At 40.9% G+C, this 11,697-nt stretch overlaps 1 long non-coding RNA gene across 1 annotated transcript; it reads left to right on the top strand.

Annotated features, from left to right (window-relative positions):
* The first annotated feature begins 1,215 nt into the window (after positions 1-1,215).
* LOC112823189 (uncharacterized) lies at positions 1,216-6,392 on the top strand. Its single transcript, XR_003207959.2, has 3 exons — positions 1,216-1,332; positions 1,574-1,732; positions 5,617-6,392. It is a non-coding gene; the product is annotated as an uncharacterized lncRNA (long non-coding RNA).
* Positions 6,393-11,697: the final 5,305 nt, after the last annotated feature.

Below are 11,697 nucleotides of genomic sequence, written 5' to 3' on the forward strand. Positions count from 1 at the left end.
TTGTTAAAATGCAGATTCTGATTGAGCAGGTCTGGGGTGGGGCCCCAGAAACCATCTGGCTTACGAACTCTTGGATTATGCCAGTGGTGCTGGTCCAAGGAGCACACTTAGAGAAGCTGACAGCTTAGAAGGCTGCCTCACTTAGCAAATGTTGTATGTGGTAGCTATAATTGTATGTGCTCAATCACTGTTTGAGGAGCAGAACTGAGCTGAAATTTATACAGTCTAATGATAGTATATTCAGTATTTTCTTATCTCTTATTTTATTTAATCGCCATAATTCGGCAAGGCAGAAATCCCTGTCCCCATTTACAGGTAAGGCATCTTAGGTGTCGTTCATCTATCCTGGGAAGTTCTCTGCAATTGCTTCTTTGACCATTGTCTCTCCCTTTCTCTCAGACAAATTAGGACTCAAACCAGACTGTGTGTAACTTCATAATCGATACCTTTCTGTACCACATTCTTTGTGATTTCTTCATGTTTTTTCCAGTTCATTAATTCTTGCTTCAGCAGTCCTAAATATGCTGTTGAACACACCCACTGAGTTTCAAATTTCCATTGTTAATTGCCATCGGTTTGTAAATTTCCATTGTTAGGCTTTCATTTCATTTCCAGAAGTACAAATTGGTTATTTTTCAGTTCCTTCTGGCCATTTTTACTCTCTTACTCCTTTGTTCATATTTTCGATTCCTTTTTTTTTTCAATTCCTTCTTTTATTTCTTTAAAAACAGTAGGAATATTTCTTTCATATTCTGTATCTGATAATTCTCATCTCCGAGGATTTACTGAGTCTTTTGTCAGGTATGTCGTTGTGATATTATGATTCATAAGAAATGTATTTGATCTTCATCCCTTCCTGGCATGGATGGAGTTCCTGCAACCCTTGGAATTTCCCAGGTGATAAGAAAAATAAAGGTGTCTTTGTTACTCCTAACAAATTTCTTCCAACCACACCTGAGTTTACTAAATTAAGGAAATGAGTTTTAGAAAATCCCCAAGGATGGAGACTAGTTGCCAGAGGAACCACCAGGTGACTAAGGGCCTGGAACTTTCAGACCCACCCTCTCGCCTTCGCCAACCTCCGGGGAGCGGGGTGGGGCTGGAGACTGAATCAATCACCAATGGCCTATGACATAATCAAGCCTGCCTATGTAATAAAGCCTCTGTAGAAAACCCTCATGGAAAAGGTAGGAGGGCTTCTGGGTTGGGGTGTCAGGGGAATGGTGTAGATGTGGAAGGAAGCTCCACACCCTTTCCCCACACCTTGCCCTATGCATCCTTTCCATCGGGCCGTTGCTGAGTTCTATCCTTTTAAAATGAACCTGTGATCTAGTGAGTAAATTGTTTTCCTGAGTTCCATGAGCCACCCCCACAAATGATCGAGCCCAAGAAGGGGGTCCTAGGAACCTCCAATTTATAGTTGGTTGGTCAGAGACACAAGGGACCACCAGGACTTGCCGTTGGCGTCTGACCTATGTGGTAGGGGGAGGTGGTCTTAAGGGACATATTCCTTGACCTGTGGGCTCTGACGCTATCCCCAGGTAGACAGTGTCAGACTTGAGTTAAATTGTAGGACCCCCATCTGGCATTGGAGAATTGCTTGGTATGGGAAGAGCCTCACACCTTTGGTGACCAGAAGAGAAGTACTGAGGGCACTAAGAGTACTGAGAAACAGAAGAGATTTTCCTACACAGGTGTTCCTACTGACTTTCTCAAGGCACCTTGTCTCCTTGTAAGTTGTACAGTTTGTTTTTATCATGAGTCCAGAATCATAGGAATTACATCAGGGGGAATTATTTGAGTCTGGAGAGGATCTCCATTTGCTTCTTCAGGTGTTGGGGGCTTGACTCTCTTGGGCCTGTGTTAAATTAAAAATTCTCAGGTTGTTTATTTCAAACCTTGCATATAATGGTATTCAGGCACCATCCCCACTCAGGGGCCCGCCCAGGTCCACAGATTCACAGAGGATTCTTTCCCCCTGTACTCAGGATCAAGACTTAGCTGGGACAGACAAGTTTCCTTGCATTATCCCTTTGCAAGGAGGGTTTTTCCTGGTTTATGTTTTCACTGAGAGTGTAGACCTTTGTGGATCATAGCTTCACATGGAGTGGAAAGAAGACTCCAACTCTTGCCAAGCCCAGTCTCTTGCTTCCATTCATGTCTGTGGTCTCAGGTGCCTCCAGACAGCCAACAACATCCGTGCTCACTCACATACTTGCATTCCCTCTCCCACTTCGTCCCTAATGTCTAATGACCTCTTCATTTTCTTGCAAGGTCATCTTGCATATAAAATTATGTTTCTCATGTTTTATCTAGCATTGTTAGTAGTTTGTAACAGAAAGGTTTTAGAATGTCTGATCTCTCATTTTGCCAGCACAGGAATCTCCTCTTTTACTAAACTCACAGGGCTCAGTAACGATGATAAAGTGTGACACACACACCACACAGCAGGCAAACTACCAAGAGTCTTTGCCTTTTTAAAGGAATAAGAGATTGGATATTATCCACATTAAGGTGTCTTGGGGATAATATTGCTCTGGGGGCTTTACCAGTAAACAGAGGAAAATGGCATCACCGGGAAAGGTTCCATAAAGCATATTCCTGGGAGAATTTTCTTCTTGGAACAGTGATAAGAACTTGCATCCACCTGTCAGGGGGTAGTTTCTGTATACTCCATCTAAGATGAATAAAAACACTCCATTGAAGATCAATGTAATGATAATGGTTACAACAGCTTAAAGTTGCATAAAGGGCATTGTTTACAGGGTACTTCTATTATACTTATTTTGTGTCCCCTTCGACATATGTCCCAAATGGACCCCCAGGTTAAGGAGCTATGGGTGGGAGTACTAGGGCACCTCCTCTGGGATCGGAAACCCCCACACCAAAAACAGTGTAACAGAGCCTTTTTGAAGAAGACTTTGTACAAGCCACCTGGAATCCAAGAACCTCTGCTTTTTTTCTTCCTTGAATTTAGCTTCATCACATATGCTGAAATCTATCGGGAGACTGGGACTCTTTCAGGGTCACTGGTGTTCACCAAACTCAGAGTTCTCATAGTCTTGGCCATCCCATACATTTTGCCATAGATTCAACCCAGGTCCATTGGAGTTCATGTCCAGCACCCTTCCATTCCCATTAACTGCCCATCCCCCAGGGTCTTACCACAGGGGTGGGTTATTGGGAGACGCAATCCAACAGGGAAGGCTGTGAAACTCTCTCAGTTGCCCCACAATCCTACCACACAACACAGGACTTCTCAAACAGCAGGCTCTCCACAGCCTCAGGACACTGCTGGTGCAAGGACAGTGGCCTTGTGGGATCAAACTCTAGCTCTCAGCAGACTTGTCCTAGGCACCTGGCCATCAGTGGCCCCACTGTTGCTCCTTTTTTTTTTTTAAGTTTTATTTATTTAAGTAATCTCTACAAGCATGCAGGGCTTGAACTCACAAACCCTAGATCAAGAGTTGCATTCTCCCCCAACTGAGCCAGCCAAGGCACCCCCATTCTTGCTCTTTTTGAGCAACACAAGCATAGAAGGAGCAGGTCTGGGTTGGATGGGTATTCCCAGGACTGTGGAGAATGACGTGTTGTCATGCTGTACACTCCACATAGCGTGGGATCTTTATTCTTTCATTACTCTGATTCTTGATCTCAAAGGTAAGGGACATTAATTTATCTTTCCTTATCTAAAAATCTTTAGTTCCTCTCAATCTTGCCCAATATAAAACCTTAGGAGATCTTGGCCTTTTCCCTGACAGCCTGACATGACCCAGAAGATTCCAAGGCACGGTTATAAATAATGACCTAACATTTCAATGTTGATGATCAGTTCTTATTCACCTTCAGAACATATCACAATTCTAATTTCAACCAGGACAAAAATACTACAAAAATGTCAGGCATATACAAAAAGTAAGAAAACCAAGATCACTTAACGCATATGAGGAAACTAAGGCTCAAAGCAGGTCAGGAATTTATTGCAGGTCACAGGGCCAGGACACAAGATCAGGCCAACTGTACCTAAATCTGTTAACTTTACCAGTATGCCATGTTGCTGTCACATTGGGTAGCTCACTTCTTCAACATCATTCCATTTTATAAGGAAAGATGACCCTGATATAAACTTCACAGGTAGTATGGAAAAGCCAAGATTTTACCATGATGCCATAGTTGGAATTAGCACCAAGTTTATCTAAACAATGGAGAAATTAAAGAAGAACAGAAACAACAGAGACAGAGAGATGGAGAAGAGACTCTTCGTGAAGTGATTACTGTCTTTTTTTTTAAGATTTATTTATTTTAGAGATACAGAGAAAGAGAGATTGGGGAGAGGGGCAGAGGGAGAGAATCTCAAGCAGACTCTGCACTGAGTGTGAAGCCCGATGTGGGGCTCAATCCCACGAACCATGAGATCATGACCGGAGCCCAAACCAAGAGTTGGATGCTCAACGTGACTAAGCCACCCAGGTGCCCCTGATTACTGTCTCGGATTCATTTTCTTTTATGGGTTTTTCACTTTACAGACCTCCTATTAATCTGAATTAGGGGACACACACACACACACACAGGCGCACACACGCACACCCCTGAATAATCTAAGAGAAATGTGTCCTAGGAAGGCCAGAGAAGTCTCTGTAAATAGAGACATAGCATCTCCAGGGGGTTCTCTGTCCTGAAGGGAGTGCAGGAGAGACACAAGAGAACCAGGCAAGGACTCTGTGTCCAGATAAACCCATGGCCCAGATAAGCAGAGGTCAGATAAACAAGGCTGCCCCGTGATCAGCTGCCTCTCCTGAGCAGGGTGGCCAGGGGTCAAAGAACAAAATACATACCTGTCCCCAGGGCAGGTTCCGTTGCTCCAATCATTCGGGCAATGGTTTATCAAGAATCTGGCCCTTTCATTAGACTGAGCCATGGACCAGGAGCCAAGAATTCAACTCTCAGCCCCACCCTCCTACTGATTCACTCGCCACCCCTCACAGAGGGTAGAAATGGCTGCCCATCAGCCTTGCTCAGCGCCACAACCTGATGTGTGATAAAAACTGAAGCAACAAAAACAACTGACATTTACGAAGACTGAGTTTGTGCCATATTCTTCATATACATGATCTTGACCTGCCCACAACTCTGAGGTAGTTATGATTATCATCTCACACATATGGAAACTAAGGGTCAGGGCATGAGATGACTCATCTCCAGTCACGTGGCTGGTAAGCAGTAGGACTTGGACTTGAACCCAAGTGTGTCTGGCTCAAGCACCCCTATGCCACGATGGCTCACTGTTGTTCTCACCTTCCTCATGTCAGTTTCTTTTCCCAAAGAAGAGCAGTGGCTCCTCTAGGAGACTGGCGTTACCACTGTTCTCCTCCTTCTCTCTCCTACTGCCCCTCACCCCACTGCTTACTGGGCTTTTAATGGTGGAACCTGGGGAGTAAGACCCAAATTTGAAGAGTCAAGCCCAGCAGTCTCACTCACCCATTGTGGGTTTAGGAGACTATGTGATTATTTATTTTTCAGATGATACCCTTGTTTTCTGCAGAAGCACAGACTGAAGAGGATTCATAAGAAGATTTTCAGAGTGTATGTTTGTTATGTGTTTTGTTGTTTCCACAGCATGCAGAATTTATGAGCATTTAAGAAATCAGCCCTCACTGCAGAGTTCCTTCAGTTCTTCCAGCTGCCAGTTCCTTGTGATGCAAAGGTGTTTCTGCTAAATCAAAGGATATTTAGAACAAACACTCCATGGAATATTTGCAAAATCATGTGATAGGAAGCCAAGCATCCCAGCCTCGGCTGCTTTGAAAACCCTAGAGTCTAGAGTACCTGACACACCAGCAGGCTGATATCCCCTCTCACTTCCTCTCCTTTTCCAAGTCTGGCTACTGAGATCTTTCTCACACGCTCTCAGGGATCCTCAAGGGCGAGTCAAGACCTATATGTCAGTGCTGCCATTTGTACAAAACTTAGCATCTCCAGGACACACAGAGCCTTCTACTACAGAGTCCCAGATTGATAGTAAATTCTGGTAGATTAAATGAGACAAAAATGTACCATCCCCATTATTGGGTTTGGCCTAAACCAAACCCATCCCAGAGCCCAGAACAATTTCTGAGAATAAATGGTGCTTAAGGAAGGTCTAAATCTTTTGGCGGCATAACCACAACCACTCTCTAAAGGTTGTGGCAAGGCAAGGAGACTTCTTTTCACCCTGGTCCTTTTACCACTTCACCACCTCTTTCAATCCACCATTGAGGGAGAACAACCTAAAGGTTACAGAACACTTATCCAGAGTTGAGACCCTGCATTGTCAGTTAAAACCAGAAATCTCCATGGTGCAACTCAGAAGGAATTGAACCCTAAGAATAAAGCTATAATTGACAAGAAATAAAGTCAGCATTTTGTTTATGTAAGAAAGTCATCTTTTTGTATAACATTGAAGGAAATTAATTCTCACAGCGGTGAGATGTATTTAATTTTAAGTTAGTTTAAAAGAAAACAAGCAACAACCCAGGTTGGAAACTCTTCCCCTGCCAACATTCTGTATTAGGGGTTTCCAGAGAAACAGAACCAACAGAATGTGTGTGTGTGTGTGTGTGTGTGTGTGTGTGTGTGTGTGTCTAGACAGAGAGATTTTACAGAATTGGTTCACACAACTTAGGAGGCTTAGCAAGTCCAGAATCTGCAGGGTAGGCCAGCAGGCTGGAGACCCAGGGAAGACTTACAGTTTGAGTCTATATGTGGTTTCCTGGCAGAATTCGCTTTTCTCTTGGGGTGTGCAGTCTTTTTTCCATCAAGGCCAACATTACTACTTATATTTTTCATCCCCCACCACATCCTTCATGCAGAACCAGAGTACATTCCCATCTTTGACAGAGCTAAAAGGACCTGGGGAGAAGAAAAAGTCCTTTCTGATACTGAGCAAATGCCTGAGACTAGATTGCTGGGAATGTGTCAAGGGGCGGCGGGGGGGGGGGGGGAATTGGGCCATTAGGAAGGTCCAGAGCAACAATAGGACATATGGGTCTCAATAGGACACAGGCCCCAACCATAAACCTGACAGTGAGGGCTCATGGCGTGAGCAGTAGCTAGACAAGAAGCATGCCATCCAGTGCATACTGTTTTACATATATGGGATCACACTTTTCAGATGGTTCTATAACCATATAGCCAAGAACAATCTAGATCGGTTGATAGCTAACCAAACCCCCAGCCATGTGAATGAGCCCAGCTAACATCAGCAGAGCCTCCTAGCCAACCACCACACATGCAATTGCAATAAATGCTCAGTGTCATACACCACTGCGGTTTTGTGACTGTTACACAGAATTTTTGTGGCGATAGCTAACTGATACACCAACTTTCCAGGTCAAGAAATGGGCTGACAAATTCAAATGTTGACAGGGAAAGTCAGGTAGTATAACCCTGTAAAGAGGTAAAGTGAAGTCTACATTAAACTGGAAAATATATGCCCATCTGAAGGGGATAGCTGGTACTCAGCTCAACTAGTCATGCCACGTGGAAATGTTGATTTGGTACTGCTGAATTAATGTTTCAAGAGAGATGGAGACTCAGATGTTCCTCGGAAATGTGTTATTTTATATGTTTTCAATACATTTTATTTTTCTCAGAAAACTGAGCAGTAGTAACAAAAATGCAAATTAAAACTCAACTGAGATATCATTTCTCTTTCTATCCAAAAGACTAATAAAAATCTAGAAGTTCAACAATATACTCTCTTGGTGAAGCTTTGGCCAAACAGACCCTTTCATATATCACTAGAGGGAATGCAAAATGGTGTATGTAACCCCTATGGAGAGAATTTGGAGATATTTAGTAAAATCGCATATTCATTTACCCTTTGATCCAATAATCATACTTCTTGGAATTTATCCCAAACATATATTGCCAAAACTACAAAAGAGATATATGCACAAGGTCGCTAATTGCAGTACCAATTGTAATAGGAAAGGCAGAAAACAACCAAAATGCCACAATCAGGGACTGATTGAAAAAATTACGATACATCCATATGATAAGGAATGAAGACTATTTCTATCATCTACTCTGGAGTGAGTTCCAACTTACATTGCTAAAATGATTTTAAAAAAAAAAAACTAAGGTGCAGAAAAATGTGTATCATATTCTACTATTTCTGTAAGAAAGGAGGAGATATATAGATATATTTTATACAGATTAATTAAATATTAATTAAATTTTTCAATGGAAAATAAGCCACACAAACATTTTAAAGGGTTGTCTATAGGGGAAAAGAAGGTACAGAATAGGTGAGAGAGAGAGAGAAGCTAGACTTATTTGAACATATTTTGGTTTTTAGATATATCTTTAATGCTATGTAATTTTTTATATAATTTTAAGACAATTAAACTTTAAAATATTAATCCCCAGATATGAAAAAACAAAAGGAATTAAGTGAGCCTAACTGTATATCCACTTGGGTGACAAAACAACACAGAAGCTATAGTAATTGGACTACATACTTTTAGTGGAATATATCCTAAGTACAAAAAGAATTATAAAAACAACAACAGAAAGTAACTGTTTCAATAATAATATTGCTGGTGGGAGTGTGTGGGTTTGGAATTCTAAGACTGATACATGAGTAATGTAGGATAAAATTGTTGAATAATTACATAATATTCCAATTCTATCATCCATGCTATTTTGGAGAACAAAGATTTTGGGTGTGGGAAGAAGGAAATGCAGACGTTGGAAAAGTTTAAGTAAAAACCATGTAATCTTGAAACTGAAAAGGAAGCATTAGTTCAAATTCATAATGTATTTTATGATGATAGATAGATAGATGATAGATAAATGATATGTAGATAGATAATAGATGATAAGTAGAAGATAGGTAGATAATAGATAGATGATAAGTAGATAGAAAATAGGTAAATGATAGATAGATAAATATAGATAGATATAGATAGATAACTATCCATATTTCCTAGTTCTTTCCCCCTGAGACACAAGACGCTGGAAACAACAATGGGTCATGGTCCAGGTGCTGTGTGCAGGTCCTCTGTGCACACCTGGCCCTCTCGGGAGGGCAATGAGTTCCCTTAGTGCTCATTTTGGGGTCTGTAGATACCATTTCTCACCAAAAAGAACCAAATGTGCTTGGAGGAATAGCTAATTCCAAGTCTGGTACAGGAAACAAACGAGGAGCCTAAAACATTTAATAGTATCAGAAAACAAGAAAATTTTCAGACTGATGGGGTTATCCCAACTTGCAAAGGTTCCCATCGGCCAAAGATGGGGCAATCTGAGCATCAATAATAATAATCTTTAAAAATAATAATAAAATTAATAAGAATAATCATTGCAATAAATTTAAATGCATTGAATATGTTTAAATTCATGGGTTCATAATTTTTTAAAAAGCTAATTGGAAAAATGCAAACATTGACTAGATGTTCAATAATACTAAAGAATCTAGAAGTAATCATGGTAATGGGGGTTATGTTTTTAAAAGAGTCCTTATATTTTAAAGGTATATATCATGACCCTAATTATCCACAGATTCTATATTTATGGATCCCCTTCTCACTAAAATTTATTTGTAACCCCAAAATCAGTGATCTCAGCTTTTTTGTGGTCAATCACGGACATGGGCAGAGTGGCAAAAATCTGAGTCACCTGACATGCACCTTCCCAGCTCAGGTTGGACAAAGGGATGCTCTGCCTTCTTGTTTTGGTTCTCATACTGTAAAAAAATATTCTTTCTGTGGTCCAGTTAATGTCACATTTTTGTGATTTTTTTTTTTGTAATTTCACTGTTTAAAATGGCTAAATCAAGTGCTGAGGTGTAATCTGGTGTTCCCAAGGGCAAAAAGGCTGTGATGTGCCTCATGGAGAAAACACACCTGTTAAATAAGCCTCACTGAGGTTCAAGGCATAGTGCTATTGGCTGTGAGTTCAGTGTCAATGAATCAATAATATATATTAAATAAAGTGTCTTTAAACAATGTAAAACAAGGTTATGTATTTATTGGTTGATGAAAATGTGGCCAGAGGCTTGCAGGAAGGAACTTCATCCTCACGTCCACTAGTAGTAATACTAATTCAGTATTCACAGAGACTATATAGAACATAACAAATAACAAGACTCGACCTACTAAAATAGTAGTAGATTATACAGGGCAAAAATACTGTGCAATAAGAATAAGATATGTCTGCTGGACCGGATTAAGTTTACTGGACCCAGTTCTTTGTCTCTGGTCTATTTCATTCCCCTTAACTAGTGCACAGAACAGAATCTTCTCCATTTCAATCATTCCCCAATTGACAGACATTTGAGTTGTTTCCAGTTTTTCACTGTTAAGATCAGTGCTGCAGTGAACATCTGCACAGGTGGAAAAGTTTCTCTTGAGAAGACATGCAGAAGTATAATTGCTGAATCACAGGGTATGAACATTTTACATTTTAATAGACACTGCCAAATTGCCTTCAAAGTGGCTGTACCAATTAATACTCCCACCAACAGTGTGTGCAAGTCTGGGTTTCCCACACTCTTGCTAACACTTAATTCCACAAGTATTTTTGGAATCTAGATCCTGTGTGAGGTTATGGGGGGGGTGAAAAGGAAGCAAAGCAGGTAGAAGCTGCAGGAGACATGGTGTCATAGGCCCAAAGACACACTGCTCATCCTCTCCAGAGAGTCACAGAACAGGATGATGGAAATAAAAAGCAAGCAAAGGATTTTCAAATCTCATCCAGTGGCTTGCTTATCTTAAACAATAATCCACAAAAATTACTTAATTAGATTTGGAGTGTTAATTTGTGCTAAGATGTGACAGGTAGGTCTAGCCCAAGGCTGTATCAAGGGCAAATCCTGTTTGCTTAATTTTACAAATAAATTACCGATATGGATATACATTTGGCTGTGTGCATCCAAAAACTAAATAAGTAGCCCTTAAGATGTGCATGCTACTTAGCCAAGCAATTATTTCCTGCATATATTTTAGGGAAATGAATCTGAAAAATGTACAAAAATGTAAGTGCAAGGATATTCATTCACAGCATTGCTTACTATCTCCCAAAATGGAAAACTACCCGACAGTACAAAAATAAGGAATTAAATAGTTAAATATTTTAATGATAAAATGTTCAATAAACTGAACTATTAGTAACTCTTACGCAACCATCAGAAATGATTTATTTGTCGCCATGGAAAGACATTTGGAAAGTAGTATTGTTAAAAAAAAAAAGCCACCAGCATCCACGTATTTGTTCATTCACTCACCAAATATGTGCCGTGCACCTACTGTGTGCCAGGCACCATGCAGCCAAAGTCATAACAACTGCAGATGGAGTCCCTGCTCTCCAAGCTAAGCTGTCTTTTGCTTCTCTTGCCTCTTTTGTGAACTACATAGGTTTCTCCAGCCTGGATCTGAGCAAACTACTGATTGTTTGCTATTAAGCTCCTTGTGATTTCAGAAGCACTGATGGATTGCTTCTAATTCTTACACCATGTAGGATGATGCCCCACTTGGTTAAAGTGTCTGCTTTGTAATATCGTGTGTAGACCAGTGGGAAGAGAGTCTATCTTACCCACAGAACCAGCAGAGCAGAGTTCCTTCTCCCGACACCATTCTCTGAGGGAAGGTTCTAAAGCATTCTAGAACAGTGGAAATACCATAGCTCAGGGATATCACAGTGCTGACTCGGGGTCCC

Source organism: Callorhinus ursinus, unplaced genomic scaffold (genome assembly GCF_003265705.2).
Source record: "Callorhinus ursinus isolate GAN/ISIS: 27379988/994484 unplaced genomic scaffold, GSC_fseal_2.0 scaffold1, whole genome shotgun sequence".
Lineage (NCBI taxonomy): Eukaryota > Metazoa > Chordata > Mammalia > Carnivora > Otariidae > Callorhinus > Callorhinus ursinus.